This window comes from Somniosus microcephalus, chromosome 19, assembly GCF_052327205.1.
Source record: "Somniosus microcephalus isolate GS21.2 chromosome 19, FLI_Smic_1.0, whole genome shotgun sequence".
NCBI classification, from domain to species: Eukaryota; Metazoa; Chordata; class Chondrichthyes; order Squaliformes; family Somniosidae; genus Somniosus; species Somniosus microcephalus.
In genome coordinates, this window is record NC_141005.1 from 72976079 (window position 1) to 72996999 (window position 20921).

Genomic DNA, 20921 nt, shown 5'->3' on the forward strand with positions numbered 1-20921 from the left:
TCTGGCAACTTTTACGCACTGGTGCCTGAATTGCTTGGCTGTGGTGCCTTTGTTTCTGGCAAAATGTTAATGTGGGAAGTAGCATTGGAAGTAATTCCCTGAGTAACGGAGCAGAATTCAGCAGCCTTTGTGTGGAAGAAATCTCATTCTTTGACTCTGGTGCCCTTTTCCTGAGAAACACCACTGTTTGCAGTGGGATTGAAAGCCACAGCAGCAGAAAGCAATGTGGAATGCATCAAGGTAGGGTAAAAAGGTAGATTTCTGACTCCCTGATTTTTAGTGTGGGAATTGGTTGAAAAGAGAAGTGTGATTTGAAACCTTATCCCCAAGGACAGTGTTAGGATGTGGTAAGTTTTCTGAGGAAAAGAAGTTGGTCTGTGAGCGTTGCCTTTAGCTTGTTGGCAAACGGCAATACCTTTGAGGTATTAGTGGTGGCCACTTGTAAATTGAAGATGAGTTGAGCAGGCTTTTTGACGCTGGTTGTAATTGTGTGGATCAAAAGGTAATGTCAGAAGTGGGATTCGAACCCACGCCCCTAGAAAGGGACCAGAATTCACCAACCATCGGTAAGGTAAGGATTAACAGTCCTTGAGTCTGGCGCCTTAGACCACTCGGCCATCCTGACACCTGTGCACAAAAGCTCTAGAAAAACGTGCTCCAAATTCTGCACTCTTACTGAGCAGCATCACACTCATTCCTCCTGTGCAAACACACAACAAACACACTCCATTCATTCTTCCTGCATGAATTAACCGGCAGTGCCAGTCATTCAGTTCATCATCCCTGCAATGCAACCAACATTCATACGCACATATTTCTCCCAACAACTCGTATTTTGCAAAATAGCGGCTGACATCCTACAATTCTGCTGGCTCAACTTGACAAAACGCAAGCAGCACAGCTGCCGTTCGAACGTGAGCCATTCAAAATCTAACACTCGTTCCAAACAGGACATTTCAGTCTCTCATTCCCGGGCCTTTACTTTTCTCACAATACATTCATGTGACAAGTGCTATTTGGAGTCCTGCTCCCCAGAAAATTACCTGGATCTCCCAACTTTGTGAGGGGAAACAAGGCACTCTGCAGCTATTGCGCCCTTGGCCATAAGCATTAGTCTGAGCATTGCCACCCGAAAGGCACGGCCTAAAAAAGGCATCAACTCTGGCAACTTTTACGCACTGGTGCCTGAATTGCTTGGCTGTGGTGCCTTTGTTTCTGGCAAAATGTTAATGTGGGAAGTAGCATTGGAAGTAATTCCCTGAGTAACGGAGCAGAATTCAGCAGCCTTTGTGTGGAAGAAGTCTCATTCTTTGACTCTGGTGCCCTTTTCCTGAGAAACACCACTGTTTGCAGTGGGATTGAAAGCCACAGCAGCAGAAAGCAATGTGGAATGCATCAAGGTAGGGTAAAAAGGTAGATTTCTGACTCCCTGATTTTTAGTGTGGGAATTGGTTGAAAAGAGAAGTGTGATTTGAAACCTTATCCCCAAGGACAGTGTTAGGATGTGGTAAGTTTTCTGAGGAAAAGAAGTTGGTCTGTGAGCGTTGCCTTTAGCTTGTTGGCAAACGGCAATACCTTTGAGGTATTAGTGGTGGCCACTTGTAAATTGAAGATGAGTTGAGCAGGCTTTTTGACGCTGGTTGTAATTGTGTGGATCAAAAGGTAATGTCAGAAGTGGGATTCGAACCCACGCCCCTAGAAAGGGACCAGAATTCACCAACCATCGGTAAGGTAAGGATTAACAGTCCTTGAGTCTGGCGCCTTAGACCACTCGGCCATCCTGACACCTGTGCACAAAAGCTCTAGAAAAACGTGCTCCAAATTCTGCACTCTTACTGAGCAGCATCACACTCATTCCTCCTGTGCAAACACACAACAAACACACTCCATTCATTCTTCCTGCATGAATTAACCGGCAGTGCCAGTCATTCAGTTCATCATCCCTGCAATGCAACCAACATTCATACGCACATATTTCTCCCAACAACTCGTATTTTGCAAAATAGCGGCTGACATCCTACAATTCTGCTGGCTCAACTTGACAAAACGCAAGCAGCACAGCTGCCGTTCGAACGTGAGCCATTCAAAATCTAACACTCGTTCCAAACAGGACATTTCAGTCTCTCATTCCCGGGCCTTTACTTTTCTCACAATACATTCATGTGACAAGTGCTATTTGGAGTCCTGCTCCCCAGAAAATTACCTGGATCTCCCAACTTTGTGAGGGGAAACAAGGCACTCTGCAGCTATTGCGCCCTTGGCCATAAGCATTAGTCTGAGCATTGCCACCCGAAAGGCACGGCCTAAAAAAGGCATCAACTCTGGCAACTTTTACGCACTGGTGCCTGAATTGCTTGGCTGTGGTGCCTTTGTTTCTGGCAAAATGTTAATGTGGGAAGTAGCATTGGAAGTAATTCCCTGAGTAACGGAGCAGAATTCAGCAGCCTTTGTGTGGAAGAAGTCTCATTCTTTGACTCTGGTGCCCTTTTCCTGAGAAACACCACTGTTTGCAGTGGGATTGAAAGCCACAGCAGCAGAAAGCAATGTGGAATGCATCAAGGTAGGGTAAAAAGGTAGATTTCTGACTCCCTGATTTTTAGTGTGGGAATTGGTTGAAAAGAGAAGTGTGATTTGAAACCTTATCCCCAAGGACAGTGTTAGGATGTGGTAAGTTTTCTGAGGAAAAGAAGTTGGTCTGTGAGCGTTGCCTTTAGCTTGTTGGCAAACGGCAATACCTTTGAGGTATTAGTGGTGGCCACTTGTAAATTGAAGATGAGTTGAGCAGGCTTTTTGACGCTGGTTGTAATTGTGTGGATCAAAAGGTAATGTCAGAAGTGGGATTCGAACCCACGCCCCTAGAAAGGGACCAGAATTCACCAACCATCGGTAAGGTAAGGATTAACAGTCCTTGAGTCTGGCGCCTTAGACCACTCGGCCATCCTGACACCTGCGCACAAAAGCTCTAGAAAAACGTGCTCCAAATTCTGCACTCTTACTGAGCAGCATCACACTCATTCCTCCTGTGCAAACACACAACAAACACACTCCATTCATTCTTCCTGCATGAATTAACCGGCAGTGCCAGTCATTCAGTTCATCATCCCTGCAATGCAACCAACATTCATACGCACATATTTCTCCCAACAACTCGTATTTTGCAAAATAGCGGCTGACATCCTACAATTCTGCTGGCTCAACTTGACAAAACGCAAGCAGCACAGCTGCCGTTCGAACGTGAGCCATTCAAAATCTAACACTCGTTCCAAACAGGACATTTCAGTCTCTCATTCCCGGGCCTTTACTTTTCTCACAATACATTCATGTGACAAGTGCTATTTGGAGTCCTGCTCCCCAGAAAATTACCTGGATCTCCCAACTTTGTGAGGGGAAACAAGGCACTCTGCAGCTATTGCGCCCTTGGCCATAAGCATTAGTCTGAGCATTGCCACCCGAAAGGCACGGCCTAAAAAAGGCATCAACTCTGGCAACTTTTACGCACTGGTGCCTGAATTGCTTGGCTGTGGTGCCTTTGTTTCTGGCAAAATGTTAATGTGGGAAGTAGCATTGGAAGTAATTCCCTGAGTAACGGAGCAGAATTCAGCAGCCTTTGTGTGGAAGAAGTCTCATTCTTTGACTCTGGTGCCCTTTTCCTGAGAAACACCACTGTTTGCAGTGGGATTGAAAGCCACAGCAGCAGAAAGCAATGTGGAATGCATCAAGGTAGGGTAAAAAGGTAGATTTCTGACTCCCTGATTTTTAGTGTGGGAATTGGTTGAAAAGAGAAGTGTGATTTGAAACCTTATCCCCAAGGACAGTGTTAGGATGTGGTAAGTTTTCTGAGGAAAAGAAGTTGGTCTGTGAGCGTTGCCTTTAGCTTGTTGGCAAACGGCAATACCTTTGAGGTATTAGTGGTGGCCACTTGTAAATTGAAGATGAGTTGAGCAGGCTTTTTGACGCTGGTTGTAATTGTGTGGATCAAAAGGTAATGTCAGAAGTGGGATTCGAACCCACGCCCCTAGAAAGGGACCAGAATTCACCAACCATCGGTAAGGTAAGGATTAACAGTCCTTGAGTCTGGCGCCTTAGACCACTCGGCCATCCTGACACCTGTGTACAAAAGCACTAGAAAAACGTGCTCCAAATTCTGCACTCTTACTGAGCAGCATCACACTCATTCCTCCTGTGCAAACACACAACAAACACACTCCATTCATTCTTCCTGCATGAATTAACCGGCAGTGCCAGTCATTCAGTTCATCATCCCTGCAATGCAACCAACATTCATACGCACATATTTCTCCCAACAACTCGTATTTTGCAAAATAGCGGCTAACATCCTACAATTCTGCTGGCTCAACTTGACAAAACGCAAGCAGCACAGCTGCCGTTCGAACGTGAGCCATTCAAAATCTAACACTCGTTCCAAACAGGACATTTCAGTCTCTCATTCCCGGGCCTTTACTTTTCTCACAATACATTCATGTGACAAGTGCTATTTGGAGTCCTGCTCCCCAGAAAATTACCTGGATCTCCCAACTTTGTGAGGGGAAACAAGGCACTCTGCAGCTATTGCGCCCTTGGCCATAAGCATTAGTCTGAGCATTGCCACCCGAAAGGCACGGCCTAAAAAAGGCATCAACTCTGGCAACTTTTACGCACTGGTGCCTGAATTGCTTGGCTGTGGTGCCTTTGTTTCTGGCAAAATGTTAATGTGGGAAGTAGCATTGGAAGTAATTCCCTGAGTAACGGAGCAGAATTCAGCAGCCTTTGTGTGGAAGAAGTCTCATTCTTTGACTCTGGTGCCCTTTTCCTGAGAAACACCACTGTTTGCAGTGGGATTGAAAGCCACAGCAGCAGAAAGCAATGTGGAATGCATCAAGGTAGGGTAAAAAGGTAGATTTCTGACTCCCTGATTTTTAGTGTGGGAATTGGTTGAAAAGAGAAGTGTGATTTGAAACCTTATCCCCAAGGACAGTGTTAGGATGTGGTAAGTTTTCTGAGGAAAAGAAGTTGGTCTGTGAGCGTTGCCTTTAGCTTGTTGGCAAACGGCAATACCTTTGAGGTATTAGTGGTGGCCACTTGTAAATTGAAGATGAGTTGAGCAGGCTTTTTGACGCTGGTTGTAATTGTGTGGATCAAAAGGTAATGTCAGAAGTGGGATTCGAACCCACGCCCCTAGAAAGGGACCAGAATTCACCAACCATCGGTAAGGTAAGGATTAACAGTCCTTGAGTCTGGCGCCTTAGACCACTCGGCCATCCTGACACCTGCGCACAAAAGCTCTAGAAAAACGTGCTCCAAATTCTGCACTCTTACTGAGCAGCATCACACTCATTCCTCCTGTGCAAACACACAACAAACACACTCCATTCATTCTTCCTGCATGAATTAACCGGCAGTGCCAGTCATTCAGTTCATCATCCCTGCAATGCAACCAACATTCATACGCACATATTTCTCCCAACAACTCGTATTTTGCAAAATAGCGGCTGACATCCTACAATTCTGCTGGCTCAACTTGACAAAACGCAAGCAGCACAGCTGCCGTTCGAACGTGAGCCATTCAAAATCTAACACTCGTTCCAAACAGGACATTTCAGTCTCTCATTCCCGGGCCTTTACTTTTCTCACAATACATTCATGTGACAAGTGCTATTTGGAGTCCTGCTCCCCAGAAAATTACCTGGATCTCCCAACTTTGTGAGGGGAAACAAGGCACTCTGCAGCTATTGCGCCCTTGGCCATAAGCATTAGTCTGAGCATTGCCACCCGAAAGGCACGGCCTAAAAAAGGCATCAACTCTGGCAACTTTTACGCACTGGTGCCTGAATTGCTTGGCTGTGGTGCCTTTGTTTCTGGCAAAATGTTAATGTGGGAAGTAGCATTGGAAGTAATTCCCTGAGTAACGGAGCAGAATTCAGCAGCCTTTGTGTGGAAGAAGTCTCATTCTTTGACTCTGGTGCCCTTTTCCTGAGAAACACCACTGTTTGCAGTGGGATTGAAAGCCACAGCAGCAGAAAGCAATGTGGAATGCATCAAGGTAGGGTAAAAAGGTAGATTTCTGACTCCCTGATTTTTAGTGTGGGAATTGGTTGAAAAGAGAAGTGTGATTTGAAACCTTATCCCCAAGGACAGTGTTAGGATGTGGTAAGTTTTCTGAGGAAAAGAAGTTGGTCTGTGAGCGTTGCCTTTAGCTTGTTGGCAAACGGCAATACCTTTGAGGTATTAGTGGTGGCCACTTGTAAATTGAAGATGAGTTGAGCAGGCTTTTTGACGCTGGTTGTAATTGTGTGGATCAAAAGGTAATGTCAGAAGTGGGATTCGAACCCACGCCCCTAGAAAGGGACCAGAATTCACCAACCATCGGTAAGGTAAGGATTAACAGTCCTTGAGTCTGGCGCCTTAGACCACTCGGCCATCCTGACACCTGTGTACAAAAGCACTAGAAAAACGTGCTCCAAATTCTGCACTCTTACTGAGCAGCATCACACTCATTCCTCCTGTGCAAACACACAACAAACACACTCCATTCATTCTTCCTGCATGAATTAACCGGCAGTGCCAGTCATTCAGTTCATCATCCCTGCAATGCAACCAACATTCATACGCACATATTTCTCCCAACAACTCGTATTTTGCAAAATAGCGGCTAACATCCTACAATTCTGCTGGCTCAACTTGACAAAACGCAAGCAGCACAGCTGCCGTTCGAACGTGAGCCATTCAAAATCTAACACTCGTTCCAAACAGGACATTTCAGTCTCTCATTCCCGGGCCTTTACTTTTCTCACAATACATTCATGTGACAAGTGCTATTTGGAGTCCTGCTCCCCAGAAAATTACCTGGATCTCCCAACTTTGTGAGGGGAAACAAGGCACTCTGCAGCTATTGCGCCCTTGGCCATAAGCATTAGTCTGAGCATTGCCACCCGAAAGGCACGGCCTAAAAAAGGCATCAACTCTGGCAACTTTTACGCACTGGTGCCTGAATTGCTTGGCTGTGGTGCCTTTGTTTCTGGCAAAATGTTAATGTGGGAAGTAGCATTGGAAGTAATTCCCTGAGTAACGGAGCAGAATTCAGCAGCCTTTGTGTGGAAGAAGTCTCATTCTTTGACTCTGGTGCCCTTTTCCTGAGAAACACCACTGTTTGCAGTGGGATTGAAAGCCACAGCAGCAGAAAGCAATGTGGAATGCATCAAGGTAGGGTAAAAAGGTAGATTTCTGACTCCCTGATTTTTAGTGTGGGAATTGGTTGAAAAGAGAAGTGTGATTTGAAACCTTATCCCCAAGGACAGTGTTAGGATGTGGTAAGTTTTCTGAGGAAAAGAAGTTGGTCTGTGAGCGTTGCCTTTAGCTTGTTGGCAAACGGCAATACCTTTGAGGTATTAGTGGTGGCCACTTGTAAATTGAAGATGAGTTGAGCAGGCTTTTTGACGCTGGTTGTAATTGTGTGGATCAAAAGGTAATGTCAGAAGTGGGATTCGAACCCACGCCCCTAGAATGGGACCAGAATTCACCAACCATCGGTAAGGTAAGGATTAACAGTTCTTGAGTCTGGCGCCTTAGACCACTCGGCCATCCTGACACCTGTGCACAAAAGCACTAGAAAAACGTGCTCCAAATTCTGCACTCTTACTGAGCAGCATCACACTCATTCCTCCTGTGCAAACACACAACAAACACACTCCATTCATTCTTCCTGCATGAATTAACCGGCAGTGCCAGTCATTCAGTTCATCATCCCTGCAATGCAACCAACATTCATACGCACATATTTCTCCCAACAACTCGTATTTTGCAAAATAGCGGCTAACATCCTACAATTCTGCTGGCTCAACTTGACAAAACGCAAGCAGCACAGCTGCCGTTCGAACGTGAGCCATTCAAAATCTAACACTCGTTCCAAACAGGACATTTCAGTCTCTCATTCCCGGGCCTTTACTTTTCTCACAATACATTCATGTGACAAGTGCTATTTGGAGTCCTGCTCCCCAGAAAATTACCTGGATCTCCCAACTTTGTGAGGGGAAACAAGGCACTCTGCAGCGCCCTTGGCCATAAGCATTAGTCTGAGCATTGCCACCCGAAAGGCACGGCCTAAAAAAGGCATCAACTCTGGCAACTTTTACGCACTGGTGCCTGAATTGCTTGGCTGTGGTGCCTTTGTTTCTGGCAAAATGTTAATGTGGGAAGTAGCATTGGAAGTAATTCCCTGAGTAACGGAGCAGAATTCAGCAGCCTTTGTGTGGAAGAAGTCTCATTCTTTGACTCTGGTGCCCTTTTCCTGAGAAACACCACTGTTTGCAGTGGGATTGAAAGCCACAGCAGCAGAAAGCAATGTGGAATGCATCAAGGTAGGGTAAAAAGGTAGATTTCTGACTCCCTGATTTTTAGTGTGGGAATTGGTTGAAAAGAGAAGTGTGATTTGAAACCTTATCCCCAAGGACAGTGTTAGGATGTGGTAAGTTTTCTGAGGAAAAGAAGTTGGTCTGTGAGCGTTGCCTTTAGCTTGTTGGCAAACGGCAATACCTTTGAGGTATTAGTGGTGGCCACTTGTAAATTGAAGATGAGTTGAGAAGGCTTTTTGACGCTGGTTGTAATTGTGTGGATCAAAAGGTAATGTCAGAAGTGGGATTCGAACCCACGCCCCTAGAAAGGGACCAGAATTCACCAACCATCGGTAAGGTAAGGATTAACAGTCCTTGAGTCTGAGCGCCTTAGACCACTCGGCCATCCTGACACCTGTGTACAAAAGCACTAGAAAAACGTGCTCCAAATTCTGCACTCTTACTGAGCAGCATCACACTCATTCCTCCTGTGCAAACACACAACAAACACACTCCATTCATTCTTCCTGCATGAATTAACCGGCAGTGCCAGTCATTCAGTTCATCATCCCTGCAATGCAACCAACATTCATACGCACATATTTCTCCCAACAACTCGTATTTTGCAAAATAGCGGCTGACATCCTACAATTCTGCTGGCTCAACTTGACAAAACGCAAGCAGCACAGCTGCCGTTCGAACGTGAGCCATTCAAAATCTAACACTCGTTCCAAACAGGACATTTCAGTCTCTCATTCCCGGGCCTTTACTTTTCTCACAATACATTCATGTGACAAGTGCTATTTGGAGTCCTGCTCCCCAGAAAATTACCTGGATCTCCCAACTTTGTGAGGGGAAACAAGGCACTCTGCAGCTATTGCGCCCTTGGCCATAAGCATTAGTCTGAGCATTGCCACCCGAAAGGCACGGCCTAAAAAAGGCATCAACTCTGGCAACTTTTACGCACTGGTGCCTGAATTGCTTGGCTGTGGTGCCTTTGTTTCTGGCAAAATGTTAATGTGGGAAGTAGCATTGGAAGTAATTCCCTGAGTAACGGAGCAGAATTCAGCAGCCTTTGTGTGGAAGAAGTCTCATTCTTTGACTCTGGTGCCCTTTTCCTGAGAAACACCACTGTTTGCAGTGGGATTGAAAGCCACAGCAGCAGAAAGCAATGTGGAATGCATCAAGGTAGGGTAAAAAGGTAGATTTCTGACTCCCTGATTTTTAGTGTGGGAATTGGTTGAAAAGAGAAGTGTGATTTGAAACCTTATCCCCAAGGACAGTGTTAGGATGTGGTAAGTTTTCTGAGGAAAAGAAGTTGGTCTGTGAGCGTTGCCTTTAGCTTGTTGGCAAACGGCAATACCTTTGAGGTATTAGTGGTGGCCACTTGTAAATTGAAGATGAGTTGAGCAGGCTTTTTGACGCTGGTTGTAATTGTGTGGATCAAAAGGTAATGTCAGAAGTGGGATTCGAACCCACGCCCCTAGAAAGGGACCAGAATTCACCAACCATCGGTAAGGTAAGGATTAACAGTCCTTGAGTCTGGCGCCTTAGACCACTCGGCCATCCTGACACCTGTGCACAAAAGCACTAGAAAAACGTGCTCCAAATTCTGCACTCTTACTGAGCAGCATCACACTCATTCCTCCTGTGCAAACACACAACAAACACACTCCATTCATTCTTCCTGCATGAATTAACCGGCAGTGCCAGTCATTCAGTTCATCATCCCTGCAATGCAACCAACATTCATACGCACATATTTCTCCCAACAACTCGTATTTTGCAAAATAGCGGCTAACATCCTACAATTCTGCTGGCTCAACTTGACAAAACGCAAGCAGCACAGCTGCCGTTCGAACGTGAGCCATTCAAAATCTAACACTCGTTCCAAACAGGACATTTCAGTCTCTCATTCCCGGGCCTTTACTTTTCTCACAATACATTCATGTGACAAGTGCTATTTGGAGTCCTGCTCCCCAGAAAATTACCTGGATCTCCCAACTTTGTGAGGGGAAACAAGGCACTCTGCAGCTATTGCGCCCTTGGCCATAAGCATTAGTCTGAGCATTGCCACCCGAAAGGCACGGCCTAAAAAAGGCATCAACTCTGGCAACTTTTACGCACTGGTGCCTGAATTGCTTGGCTGTGGTGCCTTTGTTTCTGGCAAAATGTTAATGTGGGAAGTAGCATTGGAAGTAATTCCCTGAGTAACGGAGCAGAATTCAGCAGCCTTTGTGTGGAAGAAGTCTCATTCTTTGACTCTGGTGCCCTTTTCCTGAGAAACACCACTGTTTGCAGTGGGATTGAAAGCCACAGCAGCAGAAAGCAATGTGGAATGCATCAAGGTAGGGTAAAAAGGTAGATTTCTGACTCCCTGATTTTTAGTGTGGGAATTGGTTGAAAAGAGAAGTGTGATTTGAAACCTTATCCCCAAGGACAGTGTTAGGATGTGGTAAGTTTTCTGAGGAAAAGAAGTTGGTCTGTGAGCGTTGCCTTTAGCTTGTTGGCAAACGGCAATACCTTTGAGGTATTAGTGGTGGCCACTTGTAAATTGAAGATGAGTTGAGAAGGCTTTTTGACGCTGGTTGTAATTGTGTGGATCAAAAGGTAATGTCAGAAGTGGGATTCGAACCCACGCCCCTAGAAAGGGACCAGAATTCACCAACCATCGGTAAGGTAAGGATTAACAGTCCTTGAGTCTGGCGCCTTAGACCACTCGGCCATCCTGACACCTGTGTACAAAAGCACTAGAAAAACGTGCTCCAAATTCTGCACTCTTACTGAGCAGCATCACACTCATTCCTCCTGTGCAAACACACAACAAACACACTCCATTCATTCTTCCTGCATGAATTAACCGGCAGTGCCAGTCATTCAGTTCATCATCCCTGCAATGCAACCAACATTCATACGCACATATTTCTCCCAACAACTCGTATTTTGCAAAATAGCGGCTGACATCCTACAATTCTGCTGGCTCAACTTGACAAAACGCAAGCAGCACAGCTGCCGTTCGAACGTGAGCCATTCAAAATCTAACACTCGTTCCAAACAGGACATTTCAGTCTCTCATTCCCGGGCCTTTACTTTTCTCACAATACATTCATGTGACAAGTGCTATTTGGAGTCCTGCTCCCCAGAAAATTACCTGGATCTCCCAACTTTGTGAGGGGAAACAAGGCACTCTGCAGCTATTGCGCCCTTGGCCATAAGCATTAGTCTGAGCATTGCCACCCGAAAGGCACGGCCTAAAAAAGGCATCAACTCTGGCAACTTTTACGCACTGGTGCCTGAATTGCTTGGCTGTGGTGCCTTTGTTTCTGGCAAAATGTTAATGTGGGAAGTAGCATTGGAAGTAATTCCCTGAGTAACGGAGCAGAATTCAGCAGCCTTTGTGTGGAAGAAGTCTCATTCTTTGACTCTGGTGCCCTTTTCCTGAGAAACACCACTGTTTGCAGTGGGATTGAAAGCCACAGCAGCAGAAAGCAATGTGGAATGCATCAAGGTAGGGTAAAAAGGTAGATTTCTGACTCCCTGATTTTTAGTGTGGGAATTGGTTGAAAAGGGAAGTGTGATTTGAAACCTTATCCCCAAGGACAGTGTTAGGATGTGGTAAGTTTTCTGAGGAAAAGAAGTTGGTCTGTGAGCGTTGCCTTTAGCTTGTTGGCAAACGGCAATACCTTTGAGGTATTAGTGGTGGCCACTTGTAAATTGAAGATGAGTTGAGCAGGCTTTTTGACGCTGGTTGTAATTGTGTGGATCAAAAGGTAATGTCAGAAGTGGGATTCGAACCCACGCCCCTAGAAAGGGACCAGAATTCACCAACCATCGGTAAGGTAAGGATTAACAGTCCTTGAGTCTGGCGCCTTAGACCACTCGGCCATCCTGACACCTGTGCACAAAAGCACTAGAAAAACGTGCTCCAAATTCTGCACTCTTACTGAGCAGCATCACACTCATTCCTCCTGTGCAAACACACAACAAACACACTCCATTCATTCTTCCTGCATGAATTAACCGGCAGTGCCAGTCATTCAGTTCATCATCCCTGCAATGCAACCAACATTCATACGCACATATTTCTCCCAACAACTCGTATTTTGCAAAATAGCGGCTAACATCCTACAATTCTGCTGGCTCAACTTGACAAAACGCAAGCAGCACAGCTGCCGTTCGAACGTGAGCCATTCAAAATCTAACACTCGTTCCAAACAGGACATTTCAGTCTCTCATTCCCGGGCCTTTACTTTTCTCACAATACATTCATGTGACAAGTGCTATTTGGAGTCCTGCTCCCCAGAAAATTACCTGGATCTCCCAACTTTGTGAGGGGAAACAAGGCACTCTGCAGCTATTGCGCCCTTGGCCATAAGCATTAGTCTGAGCATTGCCACCCGAAAGGCACGGCCTAAAAAAGGCATCAACTCTGGCAACTTTTACGCACTGGTGCCTGAATTGCTTGGCTGTGGTGCCTTTGTTTCTGGCAAAATGTTAATGTGGGAAGTAGCATTGGAAGTAATTCCCTGAGTAACGGAGCAGAATTCAGCAGCCTTTGTGTGGAAGAAGTCTCATTCTTTGACTCTGGTGCCCTTTTCCTGAGAAACACCACTGTTTGCAGTGGGATTGAAAGCCACAGCAGCAGAAAGCAATGTGGAATGCATCAAGGTAGGGTAAAAAGGTAGATTTCTGACTCCCTGATTTTTAGTGTGGGAATTGGTTGAAAAGAGAAGTGTGATTTGAAACCTTATCCCCAAGGACAGTGTTAGGATGTGGTAAGTTTTCTGAGGAAAAGAAGTTGGTCTGTGAGCGTTGCCTTTAGCTTGTTGGCAAACGGCAATACCTTTGAGGTATTAGTGGTGGCCACTTGTAAATTGAAGATGAGTTGAGCAGGCTTTTTGACGCTGGTTGTAATTGTGTGGATCAAAAGGTAATGTCAGAAGTGGGATTCGAACCCACGCCCCTAGAAAGGGACCAGAATTCACCAACCATCGGTAAGGTAAGGATTAACAGTCCTTGAGTCTGGCGCCTTAGACCACTCGGCCATCCTGACACCTGTGCACAAAACCTCTAGAAAAACGTGCTCCAAATTCTGCACTCTTACTGAGCAGCATCACACTCATTCCTCCTGTGCAAACACACAACAAACACACTCCATTCATTCTTCCTGCATGAATTAACCGGCAGTGCCAGTCATTCAGTTCATCATCCCTGCAATGCAACCAACATTCATACGCACATATTTCTCCCAACAACTCGTATTTTGCAAAATAGCGGCTGACATCCTACAATTCTGCTGGCTCAACTTGACAAAACGCAAGCAGCACAGCTGCCGTTCGAACGTGAGCCATTCAAAATCTAACACTCGTTCCAAACAGGACATTTCAGTCTCTCATTCCCGGGCCTTTACTTTTCTCACAATACATTCATGTGACAAGTGCTATTTGGAGTCCTGCTCCCCAGAAAATTACCTGGATCTCCCAACTTTGTGAGGGGAAACAAGGCACTCTGCAGCTATTGCGCCCTTGGCCATAAGCATTAGTCTGAGCATTGCCACCCGAAAGGCACGGCCTAAAAAAGGCATCAACTCTGGCAACTTTTACGCACTGGTGCCTGAATTGCTTGGCTGTGGTGCCTTTGTTTCTGGCAAAATGTTAATGTGGGAAGTAGCATTGGAAGTAATTCCCTGAGTAACGGAGCAGAATTCAGCAGCCTTTGTGTGGAAGAAGTCTCATTCTTTGACTCTGGTGCCCTTTTCCTGAGAAACACCACTGTTTGCAGTGGGATTGAAAGCCACAGCAGCAGAAAGCAATGTGGAATGCATCAAGGTAGGGTAAAAAGGTAGATTTCTGACTCCCTGATTTTTAGTGTGGGAATTGGTTGAAAAGAGAAGTGTGATTTGAAACCTTATCCCCAAGGACAGTGTTAGGATGTGGTAAGTTTTCTGAGGAAAAGAAGTTGGTCTGTGAGCGTTGCCTTTAGCTTGTTGGCAAACGGCAATACCTTTGAGGTATTAGTGGTGGCCACTTGTAAATTGAAGATGAGTTGAGCAGGCTTTTTGACGCTGGTTGTAATTGTGTGGATCAAAAGGTAATGTCAGAAGTGGGATTCGAACCCACGCCCCTAGAAAGGGACCAGAATTCACCAACCATCGGTAAGGTAAAGATTAACAGTCCTTGAGTCTGGCGCCTTAGACCACTCGGCCATCCTGACACCTGTGCACAAAAGCTCTAGAAAAACGTGCTCCAAATTCTGCACTCTTACTGAGCTGCATCACACTCATTCCTCCTGTGCATACACACAACAAACACACTCCATTCATTCTTCCTGCATGAATTAACCGGCAGTGCCAGTCATTCAGTTCATCATCCCTGCAATGCAACCAACATTCATACGCACATATTTCTCCCAACAACTCGTATTTTGCAAAATAGCGGCTAACATCCTACAATTCTGCTGGCTCAACTTGACAAAACGCAAGCAGCACAGCTGCCGTTCGAACGTGAGCCATTCAAAATCTAACACTCGTTCCAAACAGGACATTTCAGTCTCTCATTCCCGGGCCTTTACTTTTCTCACAATACATTCATGTGACAAGTGCTATTTGGAGTCCTGCTCCCCAGAAAATTACCTGGATCTCCCAATTTTGTGAGGGGAAACAAGGCACTCTGCAGCTATTGCGCCCTTGGCCATAAGCATTAGTCTGAGCATTGCCACCCGAAAGGCACGGCCTAAAAAAGGCATCAACTCTGGCAACTTTTACGCACTGGTGCCTGAATTGCTTGGCTGTGGTGCCTTTGTTTCTGGCAAAATGTTAATGTGGGAAGTAGCATTGGAAGTAATTCCCTGAGTAACGGAGCAGAATTCAGCAGCCTTTGTGTGGAAGAAGTCTCATTCTTTGACTCTGGTGCCCTTTTCCTGAGAAACACCACTGTTTGCAGTGGGATTGAAAGCCACAGCAGCAGAAAGCAATGTGGAATGCATCAAGGTAGGGTAAAAAGGTAGATTTCTGACTCCCTGATTTTTAGTGTGGGAATTGGTTGAAAAGAGAAGTGTGATTTGAAACCTTATCCCCAAGGACAGTGTTAGGATGTGGTAAGTTTTCTGAGGAAAAGAAGTTGGTCTGTGAGCGTTGCCTTTAGCTTGTTGGCAAACGGCAATACCTTTGAGGTATTAGTGGCGGCCACTTGTAAATTGAAGATGAGTTGAGCAGGCTTTTTGACGCTGGTTGTAATTGTGTGGATCAAAAGGTAATGTCAGAAGTGGGATTCGAACCCACGCCCCTAGAAAGGGACCAGAATTCACCAACCATCGGTAAGGTAAGGATTAACAGTCCTTGAGTCTGTGCGCCTTAGACCACTCGGCCATCCTGACACCTGTGCACAAAAACTCTAGAAAAACGTGCTCCAAATTCTGCACTCTTACTGAGCAGCATCACACTCATTCCTCCTGTGCATACACACAACAAACACACTCCATTCATTCTTCCTGCATGAATTAACCGGCAGTGCCAGTCATTCAGTTCATCATCCCTGCAATGCAACCAACATTCATACGCACATATTTCTCCCAACAACTCGTATTTTGCAAAATAGCGGCTAACATCCTACAATTCTGCTTGCTCAACTTGACAAAACGCAAGCAGCACAGCTGCCGTTCGAACGTGAGCCATTCAAAATCTAACACTCGTTCCAAACAGGACATTTCAGTCTCTCATTCCCGGGCCTTTACTTTTCTCACAATACATTCATGTGACAAGTGCTATTTGGAGTCCTGCTCCCCAGAAAATTACCTGGATCTCCCAATTTTGTGAGGGGAAACAAGGCACTCTGCAGCTATTGCGCCCTTGGCCATAAGCATTAGTCTGAGCATTGCCACCCGAAAGGCACGGCCTAAAAAAGGCATCAACTCTGGCAACTTTTACGCACTGGTGCCTGAATTGCTTGGCTGTGGTGCCTTTGTTTCTGGCAAAATGTTAATGTGGGAAGTAGCATTGGAAGTAATTCCCTGAGTAACGGAGCAGAATTCAGCAGCCTTTGTGTGGAAGAAGTCTCATTCCTTGACTCTGGTGCCCTTTTCCTGAGAAACACCACTGTTTGCAGTGGGATTGAAAGCCACAGCAGCAGAAAGCAATGTGGAATGCATCAACGCGGTAGGGTAAAAAGGTAGATTTCTGACTCCCTGATTTTTAGTGTGGGAATTGGTTGAAAAGAGAAGTGTGATTTGAAACCTTATCCCCAAGGACAGTGTTAGGATGTGGTAAGTTTTCTAAGGAAAAGAAGTTGGTCTGTGAGCGTTGCCTTTAGCTTGTTGGCAAACGGCAATACCTTTGAGGTATTAGTGGCGGCCACTTGTAAATTGAAGATGAGTTGAGCAGGCTTTTTGACGCTGGTTGTAATTGTGTGGATCAAAAGGTAATGTCAGAAGTGGGATTCGAACCCACGCCCCTAGGAAGGGACCAGAATTCACCAACCATTGGTAAGGTAAAGATTAACAGTCTTTGAGTCTGCCGCCTTAGACCACTCGGCCATCGTGACACCTGTACACAAAAGCTCTAGAAAAACGTGCTCCAAATTCTGCACTCTTACTGAGCAGCATCACACTCATTCCTCCTGTGCAAACACACAACAAACACACTCCATTCATTCTTCCTGCATGAATTAACCGGCAGTGCCAGTCATTCAGTTCATCATCCCTGCAATGCAACCAACATTCATACGCACATATTTCTCCCAACAACTCGTATTTTGCAAAATAGCGGCTAACATCCTACAATTCTGCTGGCTCAACTTGACAAAACGCAAGCAGCACAGCTGCCGTTCGAACGTGAGCCATTCAAAATCTAACACTCGTTCCAAACAGGACATTTCAGTCTCTCATTCCCGGGCCTTTACTTTTCTCACAGTACATTCATGTGACAAGTGCTATTTGGAGTCCTGCTCCCCAGAAAATTACCTGGATCTCCCAACTTTGTGAGGGGAAACAAGGCACTCTGCAGCTATTGCGCCCTTGGCCATAAGCATTAGTCTGAGCATTGCCACCCGAAAGGCACGGCCTAAAAAAGGCATCAACTCTGGCAACTTTTACGCACTGGTGCCTGAATTGCTTGGCTGTGGTGCCTTTGTTTCTGGCAAAATGTTAATGTGGGAAGTAGCATTGGAAGTAATTCCCTGAGTAACGGAGCAGAATTCAGCAGCCTTTGTGTGGAAGAAGTCTCATTCTTTGACTCTGGTGCCCTTTTCCTGAGAAACACCACTGTTTGCAGTGGGATTGAAAGCCACAGCAGCAGAAAGCAATGTGGAATGCATCAAGGTAGGGTAAAAAGGTAGATTTCTGACTCCCTGATTTTTAGTGTGGGAATTGGTTGAAAAGAGAAGTGTGATTTGAAACCTTATCCCCAAGGACAGTGTTAGGATGTGGTAAGTTTTCTGAGGAAAAGAAGTTGGTCTGTGAGCGTTGCCTTTAGCTTGTTGGCAAACGGCAATACCTTTGAGGTATTAGTGGTGGCCACTTGTAAATTGAAGATGAGTTGAGCAGGCTTTTTGACGCTGGTTGTAATTGTGTGGATCAAAAGGTAATGTCAGAAGTGGGATTCGAACCCACGCCCCTAGAAAGGGACCAGAATTCACCAATCATCGGTAAGGTAAGGATTAACAGTCCTTGAGTCTGGCGCCTTAGACCACTCGGCCATCCTGACACCTGTGCACAAAAGCTCTAGAAAAACGTGCTCCAAATTCTGCACTCTTACTGAGCAGCATCACACTCATTCCTCCTGTGCAAACACACAACAAACACACTCCATTCATTCTTCCTGCATGAATTAACCGGCAGTGCCAGTCATTCAGTTCATCATCCCTGCAATGCAACCAACATTTATACGCACATATTTCTCCCAACAACTCGTATTTTGCAAAATAGCGGCTCACATCCTACAATTCTGCTGGCTCAACTTGACAAAACGCAAGCAGCACAGCTGCCGTTCGAACGTGAGCCATTCAAAATCTAACACTCGTTCCAAACAGGACATTTCAGTCTCTCATTCCCGGGCCTTTACTTTTCTCACAATACATTCATGTGACAAGTGCTATTTGGAGTCCTGCTCCCCAGAAAATTACCTGGATCTCCCAATTTTGTGAGGGGAAACAAGGCACTCTGCAGCTATTGCGCCCTTGGCCATAAGCATTAGTCTGAGCATTGCCACCCGAAAGGCACGGCCTAAAAAAGGCATCAACTCTGGCAACTTTTACGCACTGGTGCCTGAATTGCTTGGCTGTGGTGCCTTTGTTTCTGGCAAAATGTTAATGTGGGAAGTAGCATTGGAAGTAATTCCCTGAGTAACGGAGCAGAATTCAGCAGCCTTTGTGTGGAAGAAGTCTCATTCTTTGACTCTGGTGCCCTTTTCCTGAGAAACACCACTGTTTGCAGTGGGATTGAAAGCCACAGCAGCAGAAAGCAATGTGGAATGCATCAAGGTAGGGTAAAAAGGTAGATTTCTGACTCCCTGATTTTTAGTGTGGGAATTGGTTGAAAAGAGAAGTGTGATTTGAAACCTTATCCCCAAGGACAGTGTTAGGATGTGGTAAGTTTTCTGAGGAAAAGAAGTTGGTCTGTGAGCGTTGCCTTTAGCTTGTTGGCAAACGGCAATACCTTTGAGGTATTAGTGGCGGCCACTTGTAAATTGAAGATGAGTTGAGCAGGCTTTTTGACGCTGGTTGTAATTGTGTGGATCAAAAGGTAATGTCAGAAGTGGGATTCGAACCCACGCCCCTAGAAAGGGACCAGAATTCACCAACCATCAGTAAGGTAAGGATTAACAGTCCTTGAGTCTGGCGCCTTAGACCACTCGGCCATCCTGACACCTGTGCACAAAAGCTCTAGAAAAACGTGCTCCAAATTCTGCACTCTTACTGAGCAGCATCACACTCATTCCACCTGTGCAAACACACAACAAACACACTCCATTCATTCTTCCTGCATGAATTAACCGGCAGTGCCAGTCATTCAGTTCATCATCCCTGCAATGCAACCAACATTCATACGCACATATTTCTCCCAACAACTCGTATTTTGCAAAATAGCGGCTAACATCCTACAATTCTGCTGGCTCAACTTGACAAAATGCAAGCAGCACAGCTGCCGTTCGAACGTGAGCCATTCAAAATCTAACACTCGTTCCAAACAGGACATTTCAGTCTCTCATTCCCGGGCCTTTACTTTTCTCACAATACATTCATGTGACAAGTGCTATTTGGAGTCCTGCTCCCCAGAAAATTACCTGGATCTCCCAATTTTGTGAGGGGAAACAAGGCACTCTGCAGCTATTGCGCCCTTGGCCATAAGCATTAGTCTGAGCATTGCCACCCGAAAGGCACGGCCTAAAAAAGGCATCAACTCTGGCAACTTTTACGCACTGGTGCCTGAATTGCTTGGCTGTGGTGCCTTTGTTTCTGGCAAAATGTTAATGTGGGAAGTAGCATTGGAAGTAATTCCCTGAGTAACGGAGCAGAATTCAGCAGCCTTTGTGTGGAAGAAGTCTCATTCCTTGACTCTGGTGCCCTTTTCCTGAGAAACACCACTGTTTGCAGTGGGATTGAAAGCCACAGCAGCAGAAAGCAATGTGGAATGCATCAACGCGGTAGGGTAAAAAGGTAGATTTCTGACTCCCTGATTTTTAGTGTGGGAATTGGTTGAAAAGAGAAGTGTGATTTGAAACCTTATCCCCAAGGACAGTGTTAGGATGTGGTAAGTTTTCTAAGGAAAAGAAGTTGGTCTGTGAGCGTTGCCTTTAGCTTGTTGGCAAACGGCAATACCTTTGAGGTATTAGTGGCGGCCACTTGTAAATTGAAGATGAGTTGAGCAGGCTTTTTGACGCTGGTTGTAATTGTGTGGATCAAAAGGTAATGTCAGAAGTGGGATTCGAACCCACGCCCCTAGAAAGGGACCAGAATTCACCAACCATTGGTAAGGTAAGGATTAACAGTCTTTGAGTCTGCCACCTTAGACCACTCGGCCATCGTGACACCTGTACACAAAAGCTCTAGAAAAACGTGCTCCAAATTCTGCACTCTTACTGAGCAGCATCACACTCATTCCTCCTGTGCAAACACACAACAAACACACTCCATTCATTCTTCCTGCATGAATTAACCGGCAGTGCCAGTCATTCAGTTCATCATCCCTGCAATGCAACCAACATTTATACGCACATATTTCTCCCAACAACTCGTATTTTGCAAAATAGCAGCTAACATCCTACAATTCTGCTGGCTCAACTTGACAAAACGCAAGCAGCACAGCTGCCGTTCGAACGTGAGCCATTCAAAATCTAACACTCGTTCCAAACAGGACATTTCAGTCTCTCATTCCCGGGCCTCTCCTTTTCTCACAATACATTCATGTGACAAGTGCTATTTGGAGTCCTGCTCCCCAGAAAATTACCTGGATCTCCCAACTTTGTGAGGGGAAACAAGGCACTCTGCAGCTATTGCGCCCTTGGCCATAAGCATTAGTCTGAGCATTGCCACCCGAAAGGCACGGCCTAAAAAAGGCATCAACTCTGGCAACTTTTACGCACTGGTGCCTGAATTGCTTGGC

At 45.7% G+C, this 20921-nt stretch overlaps 16 non-coding genes across 16 annotated transcripts; all 16 read right to left on the reverse strand.

Moving 5' to 3' along the window:
* Positions 1–506: 506 nt before the first annotated feature.
* On the reverse strand, positions 507–625 carry trnal-caa (transfer RNA leucine (anticodon CAA)). Its single transcript has 2 exons — positions 588–625; positions 507–552 (listed from the first exon to the last, which is right to left on the reverse strand). It is a non-coding gene; the product is annotated as a tRNA-Leu (tRNA).
* Positions 626–1666: 1041 nt separating this feature from the next.
* On the reverse strand, positions 1667–1785 carry trnal-caa (transfer RNA leucine (anticodon CAA)). The gene is made up of 2 exons: positions 1748–1785; positions 1667–1712 (listed from the first exon to the last, which is right to left on the reverse strand). It is a non-coding gene; the product is annotated as a tRNA-Leu (tRNA).
* A 1041-nt stretch (positions 1786–2826) lies between these two features.
* On the reverse strand, positions 2827–2945 carry trnal-caa (transfer RNA leucine (anticodon CAA)). Its single transcript has 2 exons — positions 2908–2945; positions 2827–2872 (listed from the first exon to the last, which is right to left on the reverse strand). It is a non-coding gene; the product is annotated as a tRNA-Leu (tRNA).
* Positions 2946–3986: 1041 nt separating this feature from the next.
* Positions 3987–4105, reverse strand: trnal-caa (transfer RNA leucine (anticodon CAA)). Its single transcript has 2 exons — positions 4068–4105; positions 3987–4032 (listed from the first exon to the last, which is right to left on the reverse strand). It is a non-coding gene; the product is annotated as a tRNA-Leu (tRNA).
* A 1041-nt stretch (positions 4106–5146) lies between these two features.
* On the reverse strand, positions 5147–5265 carry trnal-caa (transfer RNA leucine (anticodon CAA)). The gene is made up of 2 exons: positions 5228–5265; positions 5147–5192 (listed from the first exon to the last, which is right to left on the reverse strand). It is a non-coding gene; the product is annotated as a tRNA-Leu (tRNA).
* Positions 5266–6306: 1041 nt separating this feature from the next.
* Positions 6307–6425, reverse strand: trnal-caa (transfer RNA leucine (anticodon CAA)). The gene is made up of 2 exons: positions 6388–6425; positions 6307–6352 (listed from the first exon to the last, which is right to left on the reverse strand). It is a non-coding gene; the product is annotated as a tRNA-Leu (tRNA).
* Positions 6426–7466: 1041 nt separating this feature from the next.
* Positions 7467–7585, reverse strand: trnal-caa (transfer RNA leucine (anticodon CAA)). The gene is made up of 2 exons: positions 7548–7585; positions 7467–7512 (listed from the first exon to the last, which is right to left on the reverse strand). It is a non-coding gene; the product is annotated as a tRNA-Leu (tRNA).
* Positions 7586–8620: 1035 nt separating this feature from the next.
* trnal-caa (transfer RNA leucine (anticodon CAA)) lies at positions 8621–8740 on the reverse strand. The gene is made up of 2 exons: positions 8702–8740; positions 8621–8655 (listed from the first exon to the last, which is right to left on the reverse strand). It is a non-coding gene; the product is annotated as a tRNA-Leu (tRNA).
* Positions 8741–9781: 1041 nt separating this feature from the next.
* trnal-caa (transfer RNA leucine (anticodon CAA)) lies at positions 9782–9900 on the reverse strand. The gene is made up of 2 exons: positions 9863–9900; positions 9782–9827 (listed from the first exon to the last, which is right to left on the reverse strand). It is a non-coding gene; the product is annotated as a tRNA-Leu (tRNA).
* A 1041-nt stretch (positions 9901–10941) lies between these two features.
* On the reverse strand, positions 10942–11060 carry trnal-caa (transfer RNA leucine (anticodon CAA)). The gene is made up of 2 exons: positions 11023–11060; positions 10942–10987 (listed from the first exon to the last, which is right to left on the reverse strand). It is a non-coding gene; the product is annotated as a tRNA-Leu (tRNA).
* Positions 11061–12101: 1041 nt separating this feature from the next.
* On the reverse strand, positions 12102–12220 carry trnal-caa (transfer RNA leucine (anticodon CAA)). Its single transcript has 2 exons — positions 12183–12220; positions 12102–12147 (listed from the first exon to the last, which is right to left on the reverse strand). It is a non-coding gene; the product is annotated as a tRNA-Leu (tRNA).
* A 1041-nt stretch (positions 12221–13261) lies between these two features.
* Positions 13262–13380, reverse strand: trnal-caa (transfer RNA leucine (anticodon CAA)). Its single transcript has 2 exons — positions 13343–13380; positions 13262–13307 (listed from the first exon to the last, which is right to left on the reverse strand). It is a non-coding gene; the product is annotated as a tRNA-Leu (tRNA).
* Positions 13381–14421: 1041 nt separating this feature from the next.
* Positions 14422–14540, reverse strand: trnal-caa (transfer RNA leucine (anticodon CAA)). Its single transcript has 2 exons — positions 14503–14540; positions 14422–14467 (listed from the first exon to the last, which is right to left on the reverse strand). It is a non-coding gene; the product is annotated as a tRNA-Leu (tRNA).
* A 1041-nt stretch (positions 14541–15581) lies between these two features.
* trnal-caa (transfer RNA leucine (anticodon CAA)) lies at positions 15582–15701 on the reverse strand. Its single transcript has 2 exons — positions 15663–15701; positions 15582–15627 (listed from the first exon to the last, which is right to left on the reverse strand). It is a non-coding gene; the product is annotated as a tRNA-Leu (tRNA).
* A 2204-nt stretch (positions 15702–17905) lies between these two features.
* Positions 17906–18024, reverse strand: trnal-caa (transfer RNA leucine (anticodon CAA)). The gene is made up of 2 exons: positions 17987–18024; positions 17906–17951 (listed from the first exon to the last, which is right to left on the reverse strand). It is a non-coding gene; the product is annotated as a tRNA-Leu (tRNA).
* A 1041-nt stretch (positions 18025–19065) lies between these two features.
* trnal-caa (transfer RNA leucine (anticodon CAA)) lies at positions 19066–19184 on the reverse strand. The gene is made up of 2 exons: positions 19147–19184; positions 19066–19111 (listed from the first exon to the last, which is right to left on the reverse strand). It is a non-coding gene; the product is annotated as a tRNA-Leu (tRNA).
* Between the last annotated feature and the right edge of the window lie 1737 nt (positions 19185–20921).